Source organism: Triticum urartu, chromosome 7 (assembly GCF_003073215.2).
Source record: "Triticum urartu cultivar G1812 chromosome 7, Tu2.1, whole genome shotgun sequence".
NCBI lineage: Eukaryota > Viridiplantae > Streptophyta > Magnoliopsida > Poales > Poaceae > Triticum > Triticum urartu.
This window is the reverse complement of record NC_053028.1, coordinates 297,395,485-297,420,482: the sequence shown is the minus strand read 5'-3', so window position 1 is coordinate 297,420,482 and position 24,998 is coordinate 297,395,485.

Sequence of the window (24,998 nt, the reverse complement as noted above, 5' to 3'; positions counted from 1 at the left end):
GCATGCTATTTCCTCATATATGTTAATGCACGCATGCTAAATCATATCAGTCACCATATTTCATCATGCATTGCAAATTCTTCATATCATATGTTAAATGTGTGTATGAATTACAAGATATAGGGGGGAATCTCCATGATTCTACTCTTCAAATGTGCATTGCTTCAAAAGAAAATTCCTCACTATGCACATCTTCAGGGGGAGTTCTTCTATATCTTGCAATCAAATTCCTCAATATCAGTATTTACACTTCATATGTTTATCCCCGTTGAAAACTTAACCTATATTGTCATCAATCACAAAAAAGGGGGAGATTGTAAGTGCATCTAGTGCCCCTTAGTGATTTTGGTGTATTCAAGACTTATAGGTTAAGGGACTAATGCGTTTGTGAGTGTACACATGTCTATAAGTCTAGGAGGAGTTTGATATTTACAGAGAAAGTCGACCCCTAAAAATGAATGTCTTCGACTGAAGACTTTGGATTTCTAAAGACTTTCTGAAGACTTTGAAAGTGAAGAAATTGGTGTGACCGTGAAGACTTGATATTCATACGAGAAACATGAAGCGTGAAGACTTTTTTTTGTAGTTTCATTTTATCTTTCTTGAGTCATAGGAAACACCGTACTGTTAAAGGGGGTCAAGGCAAAACTAAGCAAAAGTTTCCAAGTGATGCTCATCTCAAAATCCTACACCTACCAATCCCTTTGAGTGAAGCCGTGGGAAATCTCATACAGTTCAGTCAATTTCTTAAGTGATAGAGACAAAGCTCTTCTGGTCTCTGAGGAATTTTTTCTGACTAAGGAGTTCAGAATTCGCAAGTGCGGATTGCCTACAAGTGAGGAACATGATAGCCCTGAGGAATTTGATAGTCAAATTTCCGATTGTTGTTGTGCTACGCGACAGTTGTCCCAAAATATTTACCCACCTAACGGTCATATCATTGAAGGGCATTTATGTCTTATCATGTCGGGCTGCTCCCTAGGCTATGAGTAGCCTCCCCGTACAACCACTAGCTGGTTGGCTGCTCCGCAAGAAACTGACACTTGTCATTGAGAGTGTAACATCCCAAATTTTCAATTTGGAATGTTATCATTAGATCATCATTGCATATCATATTTTTTTGCTTTTGGTTTGATCCTACAAATTTCTACGCAACTCAAGGACCCACGGAGAGAGTTGGGAAATTCTTTATTTTCATATTTGAGTTTTCTCAAATTTTGAGAATAGGATCATTTGATTTTTATTATTTTATCATCAATTATTTCTATTACAAAAATGTGAGAGAGGGAATAAAATGACTTTCCCAAAATAAAGAAATATTGAGGATTTAATAATAAAATCAAATAAGATTTTATTTCGGAGTTTTTTGTTATTTTATTTGAATTTACGAAAAATTTGCATTTTTCAAAATTGCATTTAGGCCCCAAATAAATGTTCACCTTGTGCGGCTTGATTTTAGAAGCCCGGGAAAATTTATTTCGGGATTTTTGAAGTCCGTTTAGTACTGCGCGTAATTATTTTAGAAAAACGAACCGACCTACGGGCCGTGTCCGACTGGGAATCCGGCCCGCCAAGGCTTTATAAGCCGGGGGGAGCCAGCCCGAGGCCCAGCCGCCGCCCCGAAACCCTAGCCGCCGCGCCTCGCCGCCCGCGCCGCCCCGCCGCCGCCACCGACGCTGCCGCGCCGCCCCGACGCCACCGCCGCCGCCGACCCGCCGCCGAGGTCGCCTCGAAATCCGCGCCGTTTTTTTCGCAAAACCGCTTGGTTTTTCGTCGGTTTTTTTAGTTTCGTTTTTTTTAAATAGATCGGTTTTTCTGATTTATTTAATAAGTGAGTGTTCGTCCGTTCGTTCGTTCTAGCGAACGTTCGTCGTTTTTCTTTTTCTCGGATTAAATCCGCGATTTTTCTGATCGCGATTTCTGATCCGATTTTCTTTTTAGTATAACTTTTCGCTCGTTTATCGGAATCAGGCGATTCAAGCGCCTGGAGTTTCATCTCGAAACCCTCTATCCGTTTAACCAACTTAAACAAGTTTTTGCTACTGTAAAATTTGACTTAAATCAATATTAGTAGAATGAAGTTGTTTTCTTTCGCCATTTGACTTTCGTTGCTTCGTTCGATTTGATTCTTTTTGCAAACCGGAGTTCTTAAGTTGAACCTTCTGGTTAGATCTCTTATTAAAGTTTTACCCGTGCATTAGATGAGTACTTATTGTATGCTTGTTTGTTTGCGATAGAGTACCCAGAGTGCGCCGCTTGTTACTTCGAATTGCTAGGTTTCCCGGATTATCCGCAAGGCAAGTAACACTTTGATCATACCTTTTCTACTACCCAGTTTTACTGCATTAGATCAATCCTCAAACATTGCATGATTAGGATCTAATTAAATTGTGGGATGGGAAGTAGTTGAGGTAGTACCTATTACCTGTTTATTTTCAAACCTTTGGGAGTTACTTCTACGTTTGCTTATTATGCCATGCTATGCTAGTAGACGTGGATTGGGTGAGTGATATCCATGACAGATGTGAGTTTGTTAATTAATGGTTCATCTAAGGTGGCAACTTAAACACACATCTGGGTGGATTGAGGCACCTGGGTAATCCAGGATTTGCCTGTTTTCTTTTGGACCGCCACCCAGGCTCAAAGGGATCATGAGATTATTCATACTAGAAACTTCCGTGTGCAGCCGCAAGCTATTATGGGCTCTAGCATAGTTGACTAAGTCGTGTGAACTCTTACAGTGGTAGACTAGCAGATGTAATAAGTTCTCTATGGAGACACTCGATGTAATAAGTGTGTGATTGCTACTCTGTTATAAATCCTCCGAGTACTGTGTGGTGTCAGCATTACTGATCCAGGGATGACACCGGAGCACAGAGATCAGACCATTTGAGGTCTGGTCGCTACAGAGATGGTATCAGAGCACACGCTGACTATAGGACATGACCACTAAGCTAAAGACCTAGATCACTATTCATTCTCTTCTTTTCTGACCTCTCATCTTTTCTACTCTTTAGGATGGCGGATGCAAGGAACAAGTTCACGCAACCGGATGATGATACACCCTTTGGACGTCACTTGAAGGAAGTCACTAGATACCTGAACATAGGAGTACCAAGCTTCACCGGAACCTACAACGCCACTTTACCTGAAGAAAAGCACTGGATGATTCAAGTTCATGTTCCAGGAAGGACGTTCATGCCAGTCACTAAGCCCATAGAGTTTTATTTTGATGCACCAACTTGGAATCTAGGAAAGAGCATGGCAGCTCACATCACCATGGGACGCATTAGAGAAGTCTACCGCAATGATCTCAAGGATACTATCTACCAGATTTGTGGGCACCGAGATGCGCACTAGGAGATGATCAGCACCAGAAAGGATAGATCCATTGCAGCTTTTATCCAGGAATTAAACCAGTACATTCGACGTCAGGAGAACCAGTTGTGCTCCGACATGATAGATCTGAAGAAGGCGAGGACAAGAATCAAGGAACTGGAGGAAGAACTCAAGGCTACACGTGAAGATTATGAAGAGGAAATTGAAGTATTGGTGGAGAAGAATGACGATCTGATCAAGAAGATCGGGATATTTATGGGAGGCCCTATACCAGTAGATGAAGACGAAGAACCCAAGGAGATTCTCCCGGAAGACTACATCATCATCACGACACCGACTCAGACCCAGATGATAGTGAGGATGACTATGTTGATGAAGCCGGAGCAAATATCATGGAGTCTGCAACCGAAGAATATTTCTAGTAGACCACCTCATCAGTAGAAGTAGTCCACCATGTAAATATAGTAGTCCGAGCACTTTTGCGATAGTTAGATCTATTGAATGCCCTTGTTTGATTGAATGAAGTGAATTGTTTGCTTTTGCCTCATGTGCATATGGGTAGTGTTTTCTCTTTAGACCCCCTCTATTCTTAACTCTCATCTTTTCTAAACCCTCAGATGCCTCCGAGACGTGACCCCGGATTTACCTTTCCACCGAAGCTCACCCAGTTGATCCAGCAACAGAACACATTGATGCAGTTGGTAGTCCAGAATCAGAATCAGGGGAACAACAACAACAACCCACCACCACCACCACCTGTTGATCACTTAGCCCGTTTTCTTAGGCTGAATCTGCCGGTGTTTTCTAGTAGCACCGAGCCGATAGTAGCAGATGATTGGCTCCGCAAGACAGCTAGAGAGTTGACCACAGCAGGATGCATGGATGCGGAGAAGGTGAAGTTTGCCGCACATCAGCTTGAAGGACCCGCAGCATCATGGTGGGAGAATTTCACGACCACTTTCCCTGTCGACACTGTCACATGGGACCAGTTTCAGCAGGCTTTTCGTACTTCCCATGTTTCAGCAGGAGCTATGGCCATGAAGAAGCGTGAGTTTCGCAACTTGCGCCAAGGAGGAAGGACAGTTGGCCAGTATGTGGAGGACTTTAGTAAGTTAGCACGTTATGCCCCAGATGACGTTGCTACGGATGCAGCTAAGCAGGAGAAGTTTTTGGAAGGACTGAATGATGAGTTGAGCATGCATTTGATGGTAGCAACCTTCAACAACTACCAGGAGTTGGTAGACCGTGCTCTTATGATTGAAGGCAAGCAACAGCAAATTGAGAACCGCAAGAGGAAGTATGGACAAGGAAAGTACAATTCAGGAGCTCAGCAGAAGCCACGTTTTACCCCTAGACCGGGAGGACATTTTCAGCATACCCATGGAGGAGGTAGCTCGCACAATCACAATGGCCCCAGGAATGGTAATGGGAATGGAGGAAGCAACGACCAGAATCGCACCAACCCATCAACCCTAGCCAAGAAAGACCTGAGCCAAGTCACTTGCTTTAAGTGTTCGAAGACCGGACATTATGCCAATGAATGTCCTGAATTACAAAATGGAAATAGCAATGGAAGCTCTGGGAATAAGCCGAACCCTTTCAACAGGGGACAGGTGAACCACGTTAGAGTGGAGGAGGTTGAAGCTCAGCCTGATGCAGTAATAGGTAAGTTTTTGGTTAAGTCATTTACTGCACTCGTTCTTTTTGATACTGGTGCATCGCATTCATACATATCAAGGGGATTTGTGGATAAGTATAACCTGTCAACCCAAGCCCTTAGGTCACCCATGTTAGCAACCTCGCCTGGAGCAGAATATATGGCCAGTCAATGGTGTGATCGGTTACCATTAAGGATTGGTAACTATGTTTTTCCCTCAGACCTAATAGTATTGGAATCCCAAGGATTGGATGTGATATTAGGCATGGATTGGTTATCAAAGTATGAAGGGAATAATGAATGTGCTAGTAAGTCAATTTTGCTTACCACCCCAGAAGGGAGAAGGATCAAGTATGTATCCCGACATGTGCCAAAGAGGACTCAAGTAAATTGCTTAACAGGAGTTGTGTAGGAGGAAGTACCAGTGGTAAGGGATTTCCCTGAAGTATTTCCAGAAGAGTTGCCAGGCATGCCACCGGATAGAGATATTGAGTTTTTGATTGAGCTATTGCCAGGCACAGGGCCAATATTAAAGAGACCATACAGGATGCCTGCAAAGGATTTGGTGGAAATTAAGAAGCAGATTAAGGAGTTACTGGATAAATGATAGATTCGCCCAAGTTCTTCTCCTTGGGGATCGCCAGTACTTCTAGTGGAGAAGATGTATGGATCGTTAAGGATGGTTGTTGATTATCGAGGATTGAATGAAGTAACGATCAAGAACAAGTACCCACTACCAATGATCAATGATCTGTTTGATCGATTGCAAGGAGCTAAGGTATTTTCCAAGATTGATCTGCGATCAGGATACCACCAGTTGAAGATTCGGGAACAGGATATACCTAAGACAACTTTTACCACCAGGTATGGGCTGTACGAGTATACCGTTATGTCATTTGGTCTGACTAACGCACCTGCATACTTTATGAACATGATGAACAAAGTGTTTATGGAGTTCTTGGATAAGTTCGTCGTGGTGTTCATTGATGATATCCTGGTTTACTCGAAGAATGAAGAGGAGCATAAGGAACATTTGCGAATGGTAATTGAGAAGCTCAGAGAACATCAGTAGTATGCCAAGTTCAGCAAATGTGAGTTTTGTCTGAAGGAATTAGGATTTCTCGGACACGTTATATCCGGAGAAGGAATAGCAGTAGATCCCACTAAAGTTGATACCGTGACCAAGTGGGAAGCACCGACCACGGTTGGAGAGATACGGAGTTTTCTGGGACTCGCAGGATACTACCGGAGATTTATTGAAAATTTCTCGAAGATTGCAAAGCCTATGACGAAGCTGTTGAAGAAGGATACCAAGTTCATATGGACTGAGGAATGTGAGACTAGTTTCCAGGAGTTGAAGAAACGTTTGGTTACTTCACCAGTGTTGATTTTGCCAGATCAGACCAAGGACTATGAGGTGTATTGCGACGCTTCACGTCGAGGACTTGGAAAAGTGCTTATGCAGGAAGGGAGAGTTGTGTCATATGACTCAAGACAACTAAAACCTCATGAGTTGAATTATGCTACGCATGATTTGGAATTAGCAGCCGTAGTGCATGCATTGAAAACATGGAGACATTTCCTCATTGGAAACCACTATGAGGTGTACACGGTCCATAAGAGTTTGAAATACATTTTCACACAGAAGGAGTTAAACCTCAGACAAAGGAGATGGTTGGAGCTCATCAAGGATTATGATATGAGATTGCATTACCATCCCAGAAAGGCTAATGTAGTAGCTGACGCATTAAGCCGTAAGGGCCATGTCAATACATTAATGACGGGAGAAATACCAAGGGAGTTAGCAGAAAATCTTCATGAACTATGTTTGGAAATAGTTCCGAGAGGCTATGTAGCAGCATTGGAGATTCAGTCAACTTTAATGGATAGAATCAGAGAAGCTCAAAAGACTGACAAGGAGATTGCCTCTATAAAGGAGAAAATAAGTGAAGGAAAGGCTAAAGGATTTCATGAAGATGAGCACGACACCCTATGGTTTGAAGACCGTGTTTACGTGCCCAATGACCCGGAGATTAGGAAGCTAATTCTGCAAGAGGCACACGATTCACCATATTTGATTCACCCAGGAAATACCAAGATGTATTTGGATTTGAAAGATATTTTCTGGTGGATCGGAATGAAGAAGGATATTGCGGAGTATGTAGCAGTTTGTGATGTGTGTTAGAGAGTAATGGTAGAGCATCAGAAGCCAGCAGGATTGTTACAACCATTGCCGATACCCGAATGGAAGTGGGATAAGTTAGGCATGGATTTTATCACGGGATTACCCAGGACTCGTTCAGGTTATGACTCGATTTGGGTTGTAGTCGATCGGTTGACGAAAGTAGCTCACTTCATCCCGGTAAAGACCACTTACGCCAGTGCTAAGTTGGCAAAGATGTACATGACCAGGATCGTATGTCTGCATGGAGTTCCGAGGAGTATCTTATCGGATAGAGGAACCCAGTTTACCTCAAAGTTCTGGAAGCAGTTGCACGAAACTTTGGGTACCAGGCTAGAATTCAGTACAGCTTTGCATCCACAGACAGATGGACAGACCGAGAGAGTCAATCAGATTTTGGAGGATATGCTGAGAGCTTGTGTGCTAGATTACGGATCTAGTTGGGATGACAATTTGCCATATGCAGAGTTCTCTTACAAAAACAGTTACCAAACCAGTTTAAAGATGGCCCCTTTCGAAGCTTTGTACGGAAGGAGGTGCAGGAAACCGTTGTCGTGGGACGAAGTTGGAGAACACCAGTTGTTTGGACCTGATTTGATTAAAGAGTCTGAATAGAAGGTGAAATTTATTCGCGATAGGCTCAAGGTAGCTCAGTCCAGACAGAAGAGTTATGCAGATTCTAAACGCAAGGAGACTATTTACGAAGTTGGAGATAGAGCTTATCTTCGAGTATCCCCACTTCGGGGAACAAAGCGTTTTGGGGTTAAAGGGAAGTTAGCACCACGATTTGTAGGACCATATCGAGTTTTGGAGTGTATGGGAGAAGTGGCCTACAAGTTGGAATTTCCCGAAGGATTGTCAGGAGTTCATGATGTGTTCCACGTTTCTCAGTTGAAGAGATGTCACGCGGAGATGGCTGACATACCCTTGAGAGACACAGTGCCATTGGAAACAATTCAGTTGGATAACGATTTGACCTACGAGGAGAAACCAATTAAGATTCTCGAGTTTGCCAGTCGAGTCACTCGCAGCAAGGTTATTAAGTTTTGCAAAGTTCAGTGGAGCCACCACACAGAGGATGAATCCACCTGGGAACGAGAGGAAGATTTGCTCAAGGACCACCCTCACCTATTTTCTAGCCAACCCGAATCTCCAGGGAGAGATTCATCTTAAGGGGGGTAGGTTTGTAACATCCCAAATTTTCAATTTGGAATGTTATACATTAGATCATCATTGCGTATCATATTTTGTTTTGCTTTTGATTTGATCCTAGAAATTTCTACGCAACTCAAGGACCCACGGAGAGAGTTGGGAAATTCTTTATTTTCATATTTGAGTTTTCTCAAATTTTGAGAATAGGATCATTTGATTTTTATTATTTTATCATCAATTATTTCTATTACAAAAATATGAGAGAGGGAACAAAATGACTTTCCCAAAATAAAGAAATATTGAGGAATTAATAATAAAATCAAATAAGATTTTATTTCGGAGTTTTTCGTTATTTTATTTGAATTTAGGAAAAATGTGCGTTTTTGAAAATTGCATTTAGGCCCCAAATAAATGTTCACCTTGTGCGGCTTGATTTTAGAAGCCCAGGAAAATTTATTTCGGGAATTTTGGAGTCCGTTCAGTATTTCTTTTTATTTTTCTTCTGCGCGTAATTATTAAAAAAACCGACCTACGGGCCGTGTCCGACCGGGACTCCGGCCCGCCAAGGCTTTATAAGCCGGGGGGGGAGCCAGCTCGAGGCCCAGCCACCGCCCCGAAACCTTAGCCGCCCCGCAGCCACCGCCGATGCGCCGCCCGCTGCCGCCGCCGCCCGCCGACACCGCCGACCCGCCGCCGAGGTCGCCTCGAAATCCCCGCCGTTTTTTTTTGTTTTTTTCAAAAAACCGTTCGGTTTTTCCGTCGGTTTTTCGTTGATTTTTTCTAGTTTCGGTTTTTTTAAATAGATCGGTTTTTCCGATTTATTTAATTAGCGAGCGTTCGTCCGTTCGTTCGTTCTAGCGAACGTTCGTCGTTTTTCTTTTTCTCGGATTAAATGCGCGATTTTTCTGATCGCGATTTCTGATCCGATTTTCTTTTTAGTATAACTTTTCGCTCGTTTATCGGAATCAGGCGATTCAAGCGCCTGGAGTTTCGTCTCGAAACCCTCTATCCGTTTAGCCAACTTAAACAAGTTTTTGCTACTGTAAAATTTGACTTAGATCCAGATTAGTAGAACGAAGTTGTTTTCTTTCGCCGTTTGACTTTCGTTGCTTCGTTCGATTTGATTCTTTTTGCAAACCGGAGTTCTTAAGTTGAACCTTCTAGTTAGATCTCTTATTCGAGTTTTACCCGTGCATTAGATGAGTACTTATTGTGTGCTTGTTTGTTTGCGATAGAGTACCCAGAGTGCGCCGCTTGTTACTTCGAATCGCTAGGTTTCCCGGATCATCAGCAAGGCAAGTAACACTTTGATCATACCTTTTCTACTACCCATATTTACTGCATTAGATCAATCCTCAAACATTGCATGATTAGGATCTAATTAAATTGTGGGATGGTAAGTAGTTGAGGTAGTACCTATTACCTGTTTATTTTCGAACCTTTGGGAGTTACTTCTACGTTTGCTTATTATGCCATGCTATGCTAGTAGACGTGGATTGGGTGAGTGATATCCATGACATATGTGAGTATGTTAATTAATGGTTCATCTAAGGTGGCAACTTAAACACACATCTGGGTGGATTGAGGCACCTGGGTAATCCAGGATTTGCCTATTTTCTTTTGGACTGCCACCCAGGCTCAAAGGGATCATGAGATTATTCATACTAGAAACTTTCATGTGCAGCCACAAGCTATTATGGGCTCTAGCATAGTTGACTCAGTCATGCGAACTCTTACAGTGGTAGACTAGCAGATGCAGGGGATGTAGGTGGTACGGTCTACCCGATCGTAATGTGCTAGCGCTTCTGAAAGACTATGTCTCGGTCATCTGTTTCTCAAACACCATGTAGTGCGAGAAACCAAATGGAGGTGATCGAGTCTTGTGGGGAAAAGTGCACAAACCTCTGCAGAGTGTATAAACTAATCATGGTTAGCCGTGTCCCTGGTTATGGACGTTTTGAGTATCTAGTACTTGGATTATCATGTGAATCTCAACATGTTACTCTAAATTAATTTTGTTGGGTTTTTGATAATGATGATGTTTATTTGGGATTGAGGATGCTGTCAACCATTTTAATGTTTAACAACTACCATGATACTTAAATAAATTTATTCCTTTGTAGTAGGGAAAAATTGGCTTTACACAAAACTGTAAACATAGAGCTTTCCACCAGCCAAATATGCATATAGTATAGCTATTTCATTCCATTACTCTCTATGTGTTACCTTGCCAGCATATTCCATGTGCTGACCCGTTTCGGGCTGCAACGTTAATGTTGCAGACTTTTCAGACGATGATTAAGGAGTTTTAGGTCGTGGTTCTATACTCAGTGATGCCATTGGAGTTGATGGACTCACTTATCTTCCAAGCCTTCCACTGTTATCATTATTAGATGGCCTTATGCCATATTTATTGTAATAAGTTCTCTATGGAGACACTCGATGTAATAAGTGTGTGATTGCTACTCTGTTATAGATCCTCTGAGTACTGTGTGGTGTCTGCATTACTGATCCAGGGATGACACCGGAGCACAGAGATCAGACCGTTTGAGGTCTTGTCGCTACAGAGAGCATCCCATCCTCCGAGGACTTTGAGAAAAAATCATCAAGTGAGGAAAAACCCAAAACCCCAAACCAAACACCTACAAACCAAAAGTGATTGAGCATCACTGAAGAGATTGTTCCTGTGTGGAACCTACGCTTGTTACCTTTGAGGACTGTGCATCCTCCAGACGGTTAGGCGTCATGGTCTAGAGCATCCAAGACGAAATTGTGGATCGCAGGGTGACCGAGTTTGTGAAGGTTTGGAAGTCACCTGAAAACTTACCACGAGTGATTGGACGAGATCTGTGTGAACTTAGTTCAAGGAGAATACGGTGAGGACTGTGTGTCCGAGACTGTGTGTCCTCAGGTTTAAATACCTGGCCGCTATAACCAAACGTACAACTGTCACAACAGTTGGAACTGGTCTACCAAATCATTGTCTTCACCAAGCTAACTGGTTCTATTTCCTCAACCCTTCCATTTCCTCATTAGTGTGTTGTGAGCTTGTTCATACCTGTTTGAATACTTTGACTAAAGACTTTCTCAATTTCCACAGTTCATTTTCTCCAGTCTGTTTGTCTTCATCCTGTTTTATCCTGTGCTTACGCTTTCTGTACTATGTGTCTGATTTCATTTCATCATGATATCCATGTTTATGTTATGTCATGTATGCGTTTGAGTACTTATTCCGCTGCAAGTTGTTCTCTGCTCAGGAATTTCCTCACCCTGAAATTCCTCAGTGAAGAAGTCATAAAAATCGCCTATTCACCCCCCTCTAGTCGACTTAATGCATTTTCAACAGTCCTCAAAGGTAACAAGCGTCGGTTCCACACAGGAACAATCACTTCAGTGATGCTCAATCACTTTGGGTTTGTAGGTGTTTGGGTTTGGGTTTTCCTGACTTGACGATTTTCGCTCAAAGTCCTCGGAGGATAAGATGCTCTAAATGACATGTGTCAGTTCTCTCAGAGCAGCCAACCAGCTAGTGGTTGTAGGGGGCAGCTATTTATAGCCTAGGGAGCAGCCCGACATGATAAGACATAAATGCCCTTCAATGATATGACTGTTAGGTGGGTAGATATTTTGGGACAGCTGGCGCGTAGCACAACAACGGTCGGAAATTTGGCTATCAAATTCCTCAGGGCTATCATGTTCCTCACTTGTAGGCAATCCGCACTAGCAAATTCCTAACTCCTCATTCAGAACAAAGTCCTCAGAGAACAGAAGATCTTCATCTCTGTCACTGAAGAAATTGACTGAACTGTAGGAGATTTCCAATGGCTTCACTCGAAAGGATTGGGTAGGTGTAGGATTTTGAGATAAGCATCACTTGGAAACTTTTCCTTAGTTTTACCTCGACCCCCGTTAACAGTATGGTGTTTCCTATGACTCAAGAAAGAGATAAACGAAACTACGAAAACAAAAGTCTTCACGCTTCATAATCCTCGCATGAATATAAAGTCTTCAGGATCACACCAATTTCTTCACTTTCAAAGTCTTCAGTTGAAGACATTCATTTTTAGGGATCGACTTTCTCTGTAAATATCAAACTCCTCATAGACTTATAGACCTGCATGCACTCATAAACACATTAGTCCCTTAACCTATAAGTCTTCAATACATGAAAATCACTTAGGGGCACTAGATGCACTTACAAAGGTCGAAGAGAACCTTGAAGATTCACATTCATCACTCAAAAGTTGTACCATACCTGAATGTTGATTCTTATTTTTTCATGTGCAAGGCATGGTTCTCTCCGCTGGTTCTACTCTTGGTTGAACAAGCCCATAATCCATGTTACAACATAGGTAGAATTATTATTTTTTACAAGACAGCTAGAACCATTTTACTTTTGCCTCCTCAATTTATTCTTTGATAACCACACCATTTCATGATTCGTGTTGTAAAAATTTAGTGGTCTTGGACTAGATAGTTCTGTTATAAAGGTAACTATTATTAGCACCTGACCACTTGCTTGCATACGATTGAAACTACTACCATTAGCAAATTCATTACGAATTATTGTCATGCATTACGAATTATTATTTTTTAAGGAGGAAATAGCCTGAATATTGTCCCCTATCTAGCTGTCGCCTGACCCCTCCCCCTTGCGCCGCCTCCCACCGAGCGGCGCCAGGGGCCCCGAAACCCTAGCGCCGCCAGCACCCTCTTGCTGCCTCCTCCTGCCGCTGCTGCCGCCGGCGTGGGCCGCGGTGGCGGCGGGCCCGATGCCAAAGGTTTCTAGGCGGGTGGATGTGGCGGATCCCATCTAAGGCGGCGGGGCGGCTCCTCTCGTGCGATCCAACGGCAGCGGCTTGGACGACGAATCCAGGCTGTGCGGCAGGGGCCGGAGCACCATCGCCGGCAGAGTGGCGGCCCTGCATGGATGGCAGCGGTGGCAGCGCCCCATCTGGCGGGGTGGGATGTTCTGGTCGTGATGGTGCTGGCGCTCTCTGTGGATCCAACACCCCATTTGGATCCGTCATGGGGAGGCTTTCCGCCGACCGGCGGCGTGTGGAGGGACCAGTGAGGAGATGCCGGATCTCCGCCGGAGTACGGACGGTGACATACGTCTTCGTGGCGAGGTTCCGCTCAGTTCCAGCCAGCTGCGAGGTCGGGAAGACGTGGCTTCCGGTGAAAATCGTGCCTGATTGCGTCTTGGCAGACGATGGCGGCGTCTCAGACGTCGTTCCCTTCTAGAGGCATCGTCGTTGCAGGTCACAACAACCTGATCAGGAAGTTCCAGGGGAAACCCTAGATCTAGGTTTACCGGATCGGATGATGAAGGTGCCTTCGGTATCGTTCTCCCTCATGGGGGCATCGTTTTGGAGCAAGTGCTGGTTGGAGGGGACAAGAGGAGGAGCGGTGTTTCATATGGTCCATTGATGTCGGCGGATCTCGGCGGCGTGGCACAGTGTAGACTCGGCGCCTGATGTGCGGAGATGGACTCGCACAGGAGGGTGACGCTGTCTGGCGTCATGGTGGCGTCGGCGGCAGCTAGACCGGGCAAGGTTGATGCAGCAGTACCACTCTGAAGATGGATTGGTGGCATGTAGCTACGGCGGCCTCATACCCGACAGGCGTCCTGGTTGAGAAGCACGCCGGACTGGTTGGTGCCCATACCCGGCAGGCGTCCTAGTTGGGACCTCAAGTATTAGATGTTAGGTTTGGCTGCGAGGTCTGTTTGGTATTAGGCCCATATTTTCAGTGCCCCTACATCAACTGGATAGGGATAGCGACAGATGTTGCTTAGTTGGTGGCTTTAGGCTTATTGTTGTATGACTCTGTAAGGTCTTGTGTCAATAATTAATAAAATGGCCGTATGCATTGTCCAGATGCAGAGGCCGGGGGTCGTCCTCCTTCTCTAAAAAAACAAAAACAATTGGAACGAACATATGAGGTTTATTATATTTCCAAGATGTTACTTACTGATCAAAAATACCGACACACTAAATGCTTAACTGGCAAGTACATGTTGCACATATTCTTATATATTATACTTTAGCATTTGCGGCTAATAGTTTGAGTGTCTGTATGACATATTTTATGCTTCACTAAGTATCTCTCAGCGATGTGAAATCTGATAAATTTCCCTAAAAGAATCAAAATCACATGAATATGCCGGTACTAATTTACTTATTTTATATTCTGCTTATCTTGAGGCAAGTATCTAATTTTACTCTAGCAATAGCGTGCACATAGGTATATGGGAACTTACACGTGCACACACATGCACTGAGACTCAATTACATTAGAATATGTCTACATTTTTATTTACCTAGCTTCAAAGATGTAGCAAAGACAGGTAAGTAATAGCCATGGAAATTTTTAGCTGTGATGAAATTAGGTAAGTATCAAAGGCGAGATGTACTTTGTACTAGGTTTCTGACCATATTAAGTAAGAGAAAAAGATTGAGTTATAAATCCATTATTGCGTAACGTTATAGATGAGCTACTGTATTTGTGATAAGTAGATACATCTGCAGTCAATAATCCTATACCACATGATGCTCAGTACATCACCGTTTAGTTCATTCTTATTTTTTCTATTACTCTACGGAAGAATAAACAGTCCCTAATGGATCCCTATTTTATTCACCTCTTCACAGACTAGCCGATAATGGATTTTGTGTGCTCCAAAGGCAATTGGTTGGGTTCTGTTTAATCTCTACCATTAAAAGGGGATTGAACGTCGTTGTGATGGTTCAACCTTGTACTGATTCCCTCGCATGATTCGTCGATCTTAATCAAACGTCCATGCAAAACCATCGTACCATCCACACACCATCCGTGAAAAAACAAGTCACACATCCCGCGAACCTAGCATGAGTGCATGTTTGCCCCATGCTCACGGTCACCCCCATGTGGCCCCGACTTGCATCGCTGCTCCCCGATGCCACCAGGGCCTATCGATTCCCATCGGTGCTGGCAAACCGTCATGTATAGGATCGAGAGTATGTCTAGAGGGGGGGTGATTAGACTAATTGACCAAATAAAAACCTAGCCTTTTCCCAATTTTAAGTCTTGGCAGATTTTGGCAACTTAGCACAAGTCAAGCAATCAATCTACACATGCAAGTATAAGAGTATAGCGGTAGAAAGTAAATAATTGCATATGAAGGTAAAGGGGAGGAGTTTAGAGGGAGCAAACACAATGTAGACATGGAGATTTTTGGCATGGTTCCGATAGGTGGTGCTATTGTACATCCACATTGATGGAGACTTCAACCCACAAAGGGTTACGGCTGCACGAGTCCACGGAGGGCTCCACCCATGAAGGGTCCACGAAGAAGCAACCTTGTCTATCCCACCATGGCCATCGCCCACAAAGGACTTGCCTCACTTGGGTAGATCTTCACAAATAGGCGATCTCCTTTCCCTTACAAACTCCTTGGTTCAACTCCACACTCTTGACGGAGGCTCCCAAGTGACACCTAACCAATCTAAGAGACACCACTCTCCAAAAGGTAATAGATGGTGTGTTGATGATGAACTCCTTGCTCTTGTGCTTTAAATGATAGTTTCCCCAACACTCAACTCTCTCTCACACAAATTTGGATTTGGTGGAAAGATGATTTGAGTGGAAAGCAACTTGGGGAAGGCTAGAGATCAAGATTCTTGTGGTTGGAATGGAATATTTGGTCTCAACACATGAGTAGGTGGTTCTCTCTCAGAAAATGTATGCTGGAAGTGTAGGCATGTTCTGATGGATCTCTCCATGAATGGAGGTTGGGTGGAGGGGTATATATAGCCTCCACACAAAATCTAACTGTTACACACAATTTACCAAACTCGATGGGACCGAATCATGAAACTCGATCAGACCGATTCGGTTCAAAATGTGAACATTAGGCTTTTCGGTGGGACCGATACGATCAACTTAGTGGGACCGATTTCATTAGGGTTAGGGTATAACATAATATCGGTGAGACCGATCACATGAACTCGGTGGAACCGATTTCTGTAATAGACAAACAGAGAGTTGGTCATGCAAACTCGGTGGGACCGATCGCTCATTTCGTTGAGACCGAAACATTACGAAAAGGAAACAGAGAGTTTACATTGCGAACTCGTTGGGACCAATCGCTCATCTCGGTTAGACCAAAATGTTACGAAGGGAAACAGAGAGTTTGCAATCCCTCTTGGTGAGACCAAGATCCATATCGGTGAGACTGAATTGACTAGGGTTTCTGGCTATGGCTATGTCAAATGAGCTCGGTAGTGCCGGATAGATCAAACTGGTGGGGCTGAGTTTGAATTTTGCTTTGGGCCATATGTGGATATGAGAACGTGGTTGAGGGCTTTTGGAGACGATAACCGTCATGCCAGGCACAAATCCGGTAGGGCCGAACACAGTAGACAAAGCTCATTGGAGCTACGTCGTGATATAGCGCCGTACAGAGGCACCGCACACCCACTATGCTTCACAGACGAAGTAATGGATCATCAAATCCCCGAGGGTTTCAAACCCGTAAACATCGAATCATATGATGGCACAACAGATCCTGCGATATGGATCGAGGATTATCTCCTCCATATCCACATGGCCCGCGGCGATGATCTCCACGCCATCAAATATCTCCCACTCAAGCTTAAAGGACCAGCTCGGCATTGGCTTAACAGCTTGCCAATAGGATCAATCAGTTGTTGGGAGGACCTGGAAGCCGCATTCCTCGACAATTTCCAGGGCACTTATGTGCGGCCACCAGACGCCGATGACCTAATCCACGTAATTTAGCAGCCAGAGGAATCGGCCAGGCAATTCTGGACACGGTTCCTAACAAAGAAAAATCAAATAGTCGACTGTCCGGACGCAGAGGCCCTAGCAGCCTTTAAGCACAATATCCGTGACGAGTGGCTTACCTGGCACCTTGGACAGGAAAAGCCGAAATCTATGGCAGCACTCACGACTCTCATGACCCGCTTTTGCGCGGGAGAAGATAGCTGGCTTTCTCGTAGCAACAATATGACCAAGAACCCTGGTAATTCGGATACCAGGGACAGTAGTGGCAGGTCACGTCGCAACAAGCAGAAGCGCCGCATTAACGGCGACAATGCTGAGGATACGGCAGTTAATGCCGGATTTAGAGGCTATAAATCCGGTTAGCGGAAAAAGCCATTCAAAAGAAATCCTAGGGGCCCGTCCAGTTTGGACCGAATACTCGACCGCTTGTGCCAGATACATGGCACCCCCGAAAAGCCGGCCAATCACACCAACAGGGATTGTTGGGTGTTCAAGCAGGCAGGCAAGTTAAATGCCGAAAATACCGACAAGGGGCTGCATAGCGATGACGACGAAGAGCCCCGGCTGCCGAACAACAGTGGAAAGAAGGGTTTTCCCCCACAAGTGCGGACGGTGAACATGATATACGCAACCCACATCCCCAAGAGGGAGCGGAAGCGCGCGTTAAGGGACGTATGCGCGGTAGATCCAGTCGCCCCAAAGTTCAACCCATGGTCCTGCTGCCCGATCACCTTTGATCGAAGGGACCATCCCACTAGCACCCGTCATGGCGGATTCGCCGCATTGGTTTTAGACCCAATTATTGACGGATTTCATCTCACTAGAGTCCTTATGGACGGCGACAGCAGCCTGAACCTACTTTACCAGGATACAGTGCAGAAAATAGGCATAGATCCCTCGAGGATTAAGCCCACCAAAACAACCTTTAAAGGCGTAATACCAGGTGTAGAGGCCAACTGTACAGGCTCAGTCACACTTGAAGTGGTCTTCGGATCTCCGGATAATTTCCGAAGCGAGGAGTTAATCTTCGACATAGTCCCATTCCGCAGTGGCTATCACGCACTGCCTGGGCGAACTGCATTCGCCAAGTTCAATGCGGTACCGCACTACGCATACCTTAAGCTCAAGATGCCAGGCCCTCGAGGAGTAATTACGGTCAATGGAAACACCAAACGCTCCCTCCGAACGGAGGAGCGCACGGCGGCCCTTGCAGCGGAAGTACAAAGCAGCCTCGCCAGGCAGTTATCCAGTCCGACCATTAAACGTCCGGACACCGTCAAGCGCGCTCGGAGTAACCTACAACAAGACCGCCTGGCACGTTCCGAGCAGGCATAGCAATGTGGCCCCAACCCCAGCCCTTGCAAAAATGCGACACCAGTGCTTCGCGTACATAACTACGCTCTAGAAATACCATGGGTACAGGGGGAGGGGCAACATCATGGCACGCCCGAAACACGGCTTAAACCGCACCAGGGGCTGCCGATTTTTTAATTTTCTCTTACTTTTAGGACTCCATTCTTCGGAAGGCCTGTTCGATAGTTCAATTGCCGCACAAACGATGCAAGAACCAGGGAAGCAGACAAGCCATGCCGCATTACATAAGCCCCAGGTGGTCTCTATCACGAGCAGTATACCTATTTCGCATACCATTCCGCAGCCTGCCCCTGGAACGGACATGTTAAATAGTCCAACCTTTTGCTTATCGCATTATTTGTATCGTTCTGCTTTGATCGCAGTCCTTTTTAATAAACAATGCATAGCTTTTGTCTATTTTTGCATTACTCTTTTTTTTTACAAATATATGTTCCTTAACGACATGTTGCACCCGTACACTTTGGTACGGCCAAAATACGCCAGGGGCTTTAGTACCCCTCAATATGGTGTGAGAAGTCTGAACACTTTAACAAGTGCGGCACCCTGAACTTATAGCATTATATGCATCGGCTCCGAATCATGTCTTGGGTCAATAGTTGGGTTTGCCCGGCTCCTATGTTTTGGTGCCTTACGTTCCGCTATGTCGGCTAAGGTAGGACTAGGAGAACTACTGCGATTGTGCCCTAGTTGAGCTGGGACGAGCACCTCAGTAGAGAAAGGTAAAACTGACTGTCATGATGAAGCGATAGCTGGTCGCTGTTCGAGAGGTTTTTCGAGTCCCTAAAGACTTATGCCGCCTAGAGCGAGGAGTCGGCTCTGTCCGGCCAAGGCGTGGATAGAGCCCCGAACTCGGTCTTCTGAATACCAGGGGCTTCACCGAAATTTAAAATTATAGAATTCTATGGCTAAGTGAGAGTGTTCACGCATTATAGTCCGATAGCCTTGTTCGTTGTGCTGAGCGCCTCCCTCGAAGGACCCAAACATGGGAAAAAGAGCGCTCGGGTTTATCCCCGAACACCCCAGCACTAGCGGCACGGGAGCAGAAGCCGACGACTCGCCATCTCTCAGAATTGATAAACAACCGCACAGAAGGTAATATTTTAAATTCCAACAGCATTGCTTAGCGTATATGAACAAGTCTTTAGCGCACAGGACAAAACGAGCGAGTTTTACTCAAAAATTACATCCCTGGAACATTCATCCGCCATAAGGCGGGCACCCTTCAGAACATCCTTATAATAATTCTCGGGCTTGCGATGCTCTTTCCCCGGCGGTGGCCCGTCCTTCACAAGCTTCTCAGCATCCAGCTTGCCCCAGTGCACCTTAGCACGGGCAAGGGCCCTACGGGCACCTTTCAATGCAGACGGAGTGCTTGATGACTTCGAGCCTTGGACAGGCCCCCACCAGCCGCCGCACCAGCCCGAAATAGCTCCCAGGCAGAGCCTCTCCAGGCCACAGCCGAACTATGAGGCCCTTCATGGCCTGTTCGGCCGCCTTGTGGAGCTCGACCGGTTGCTTCAGCAGGTCGCTCAAGGGCCCGGGGTATCCGGCCTCAGCATACTGAGACCAAAACACCTTCTCTGTCGAGCTGCCCTCCTCGGCTCGATAGAATGCGGCGGCAACGGACACGCTACGGGGAAGATCTGCAAATGCTCCTGGAGAGCTCCAGATTCGGGTAAGTAACAAGTAACTCACGTTTATGTGTTTGCTTTGCATAAAGAATGCCTTACCCGCCGCTATCTTTTTCACCGCATCCAACTCCTGGAGGGTCTTCTGGGATTCGGCCTTGGCAGACATGGCATTTTCAATAGCCACCGCGAGCTCGGACGCTTGCGTCTTTGAGTCAAGCTCCAAACTCTCATGTTTTTTCATGAGAGCCTGGAGCTCTTGCCGCACCTTGCCAACCTGGGCCTCATACTTCTCCCGCTCGGTGCGATCCGTGGCCGCCCTCTTCTCGGCCTCGAACAGCGCTTGCTTAAGGGTCGCCACCTCAGACGTGGCCCCTACAATAGCCACGATAATCCTGTCATTTTTTGCAATTGCACTTTATATATATATATATATATATATATAAACAAGGTATTTCTTACCTTCCTTGTCCTCGAGTTGCTTCTTGGCACGCCCGAGGTCTTGCTCGGACTGCTCGAGGTTCTGCTTTAGCGTGTCCACTTCCGCAGTCAGTGCGGCATACGCATATTGACTCCTTTTTGTTAGACTCCTGCGAATTTTATTTGATCCTCTATTCGGCTTTTCTTCCCGAACGCCAAACACAGCATCAGGGGCTATTGTCTATGCAGTAATATTATTTACACATTCTTTACTTACCTCAAAGCCTGTTAAAAGGCTATCACAAGCTTCAGTCAGTCCGCTCTTGGCAGACTGAACCTTCTGGACCACCGCACTCATAATGGTGCGGTGCTCCTCGTCGATGGAGGCACCTTTGAGCACCTCCAACAGATTGTCCGGCGCCTCTAGTTGGACGGGGGTCACCGGCATGGTGGGCTTGCTCCTCTTGGAAGGAGATCGCCCGCTGGACTCTGGAACCTTTGAAGGTTCCAGAGCGGCGTCCGGCCTAGAGCCGGACTTGGAGCCCTGGGGGGTTTTATCCCCTTTACTCCTGGAGACCAGGAGGTTGCCTTGCGGCGCCTCCAGGACTACCTCCTCCTGGCTTGGAACCTGTTGGGACAACACTTCGGCGTCGTCCGTAGGGCGGGGGGAGGTAGCCGTCGGAAGCGAATTCACATCCGACGAGTCCAGTGAACCGCTCAATGACGCATCGAGCCAGTCTTTGGGTGGGCTGCATAATCATATTCGACATAAGGGAAGGCTATGCAATAAAGGAATACTATGAATTACTCTGGTATCCGGATACATACGATTTCACCAGGGGCTTGGCCCAGAGAGGCCACTCCTCTCCGCCGTCGTCGGCGTTGGTGGAGTAGTCCAGAGGAAGGGTTTTCCCCTTCTTGGACCCTTCGGCCTCCCCAGTGAGGGCGGCCTTCCTTTTCTTCTCTCCCCCGCTGGAGGGGGAGAGGTCTCTTCTTCCTCCTCCTCGTCTTCACGGGAGGAATGCGCCTTGGAGCCGTCGGATGATGAACCCGACACCTCCTGGCGCCGGGCACTTTTTCGAGTCCCCGTGGCCTTCTTCGTGGCCTTCTTCTCCGGCACCACATAGGGTGCCGGAACCAGTAGCTTCGCCAAGCGGGCATCGGCTGGGTCTTCAGGCAAAGGAGCCGGACAGTCAATCTGTCCGGACTTCGCCTGCCAATCCTGTGAAAGGTAAGGGAGCTTAGATCCCACATAGAGTTAAAATATGAAAAACTAATACCCTGTAAAAGGTACAAACAACTTACCGCACTAGCGTGACGCTGCACGCTGAATCCGCGATCCTCGGTAGCGGATGCGGGAGCCTTGGCGCCCTTATAAAGCACCTTCCAGGCATCTTCGTACGTCATGTCGAAGAGCCTGCTCAGAGTTCGGTGCTGCGCCGGGTTGAACTCCCACAGATTGAAGGCCCGTTGTTGACACGGGAGGATCCGGCGGATGAGCATAACCTGGACTACGTTGACAAGCTTGAGCTGCTTGTTCACCAGGGTTTGGATGCATGTTTGCAGTCCAGTCACCTCTCCTTTGCTGCCCCACGACAGGCCCGTCTCTTTCCAGGACGTGAGCCGCGTTGGGGGTCCGGACCGGAACTTGGGTGATGCGACCCACTCAGGGTCGCGCGGCTCGGTGATGTAAAACCACCCCGATTGCCACCCCTTCAGGGTCTCCACAAAGGAGCCCTCGAGCCATAAGACGTTGGGCATCTTGCCCACCATGGCACCTCCGCACTCCTCCTGGTTGCCGCGCACCACCTTCGGCTTGACATTGAAAGTCTTGAGCCATAGGCCGAAATGGGGGCGGATGCGGAGGAAAGCCTCACACGACGATAAACGCCGAGATGTTGAGGATGAAGTTCGGGGCCAGATCATGGAAATCCAGGCCATAGTAGAACATGAGTCCCCGGACGAATGGGTGGATAGGAAAGCCCAGTCCGCAGAGGAAGTGGGGAAGGAACACTACCCTCTCATGGGGCCTTGGGGTGGGGAGGAGCTGCCCCTCTTTGGGAAGCTGGTACGCGATGTCATTAGACAAGTATCCGGCCTTCCTCAGTTTTTTGATGTGTCCCTCCGTGACGGAGGAGACCATCCACTTGCCTCCCGCTCCGGACATGGCTGGAGAAGGTTGAGGTGGGGAGTGCGGACTTGGGCGCTGGAGCTTGAGTGCGCAAAAATGGATATGCAAAGGAGGAAGAAGGCGTAGGTGAAAAGGTGGATCCTTATCCCCTTATATGGGTGGACGCAACTACGTGTCCCCACCAGCCTGGTAAAACTCGCTTATCTCCAAGCGTCGTAATGAATGGCGCAGTTGGGTTACCCACGCCCGTATTGATGAGAATCCCGAAATAAGGGGACATGATTTCTGCTTCAACGAGACATGCCAAGGAAACTGCCTCGCATGACACGCTGAGGTGGGACAATAAAACGATTCGAATAAAGGCTTGGCCGTGGTGCGATGTCACACTACGGAATACGTCAGCAGATTAGATTTCTGTAAATATTATTCTCTCTATAACAATATGTGGAAACTTATTTTGCAGAGCTGGACACTATCTTTGTGTTCAAAATCTTCTATGAAGTACTTGGAGGAGGAACCCGCCTTGCAATGCCTAAGACAATCTGCGCGCCGGACTCGCCGTCATTGAAGCCTGGTTCAGGGGCTACTAAGGGAGTCCTGGATTAGGGGGTGTCCGGATGGCCGGACAATACCTTCAGCCGGACTCCTGGACTATGAAGATACAATATTGAAGACTTCGTCCCGTGTCCGGAAGGGAGTTTCCTTGCCGTGGAAGGCAAGCTTGGCGATACGGATATGTAGATCTCCTACCATTGTAACCAACTCTATGTAACCCTAACCCTCTCCAGTGTCTATATAAACCGGAGGGTTTTAGTCCGTAGGACAACATATAGAACAACAATCATACCATAGGCTAGCTTCTAGGGTTTAGCCTCTCTGATCTCGTGGTAGATCTACTCTTGTACTACCCATATCATCAATATTAATCAAGCAGGACGTAGGGTTTTACCTCCATCAAGAGGGCCCGAACCTGGGTAAAACTTCGTGTCCCTTGCCTCCTGTTACCATCCGGCCTAGACGCACAGTTCGGGACCCCCTACCCGAGATCCGCCGGTTTTGACACCGACACCCCCTCTCCTCCGGTGGCGTCGGAACGTCGCCGTGGCAATCATCATCATCACCGTGATCTTCCCCAACACCTCTGCCATCTTCACCAACATCTCCATCACCTTCCCCCCTCTATCTACAGTGGTCCACTCTCCCGCAACCTGATGTACCCTCTACTTGAACATGGTGCTTTATGCTTCATATTATTATCCAATGATGTGTTGCCATCCTATGATGTCTGAGTAGATTTTCGTTGTCCTATCGGTGGTTGATGAATTGCTATGATTGATTTAATTTGCTTGTGGTTATGTTGCTGTCCTTTGGTTCCCATCATATGATTGCGCGCGTGGATCACACCCTAGGGTTAGTTGTATGTTGAAAGGACTATGTATTGGAGGGCAAGAGTGACAGAAGCTTCAACCTAGCATAGAAATTGATGCATACGGGATTGAAGGGGGACCAATATATCTTAATGCTATGGTTGGGTTTTACCTTAATGAACATTAGTAGTTGTGGATGCTTGCTAATAGTTCCAATCATAAGTGCATAGAATTCCAAGTCAGGGATGACATGCTAGCAGTGGCGTCTCCCACATAATACTTGCTATCAGTTTAGTAAAGTAGTCAATTTCTTAAGGGACAATTTCGCCCCACCTACCATCACTTTTCCACACTCGCTATATTTACTTTATTGCTTCTTTACTTACAACAGCCCCTACTTTTTATTTACTTGCTCTTTATTATCTTGCAAACCTATCCAACAATACCTACAAAGTACTTCTAGTTTCATACTTGTTCTAGGTAAAGCAAACGTCAAGCGTGCGTAGAGTTGTATCGGTGGTCGATAGAACTTGAGGGAATATTCGTTCTACCTTTAGCTCCTCGTTGGATTTGACACTCTTACTTATCGAAAACTGTTGCGATCCCCTATACTTGTGGGTTATCAAGACCTTTTTCTGGCGCCGTTGCCGGGGAGCAATAGCGTGGGGTGAATATTCTCGTGTGTGCTTGTTTGCTTTATCACTAAGTAATTTTTATTTGCTGTTCTTAGTTGTTTTCTATCTTTAGTTATGGGTAGAAAATGCAAAATACCAAAAAAATTAGTTGTACCTACTGAATCATATCTTCGTATGCTAAGGGTGTTTATAATTACTATGATGTTCAACAAATTGAAGAATTTGTTGCTTTTAAGGGTACTTCTGAAATTGCTTCTTTGATTGAAAAGTATGATGCTACTCTTCACAAATCTGAAAATTTTCCCATACTTGAATATTGTTATGAG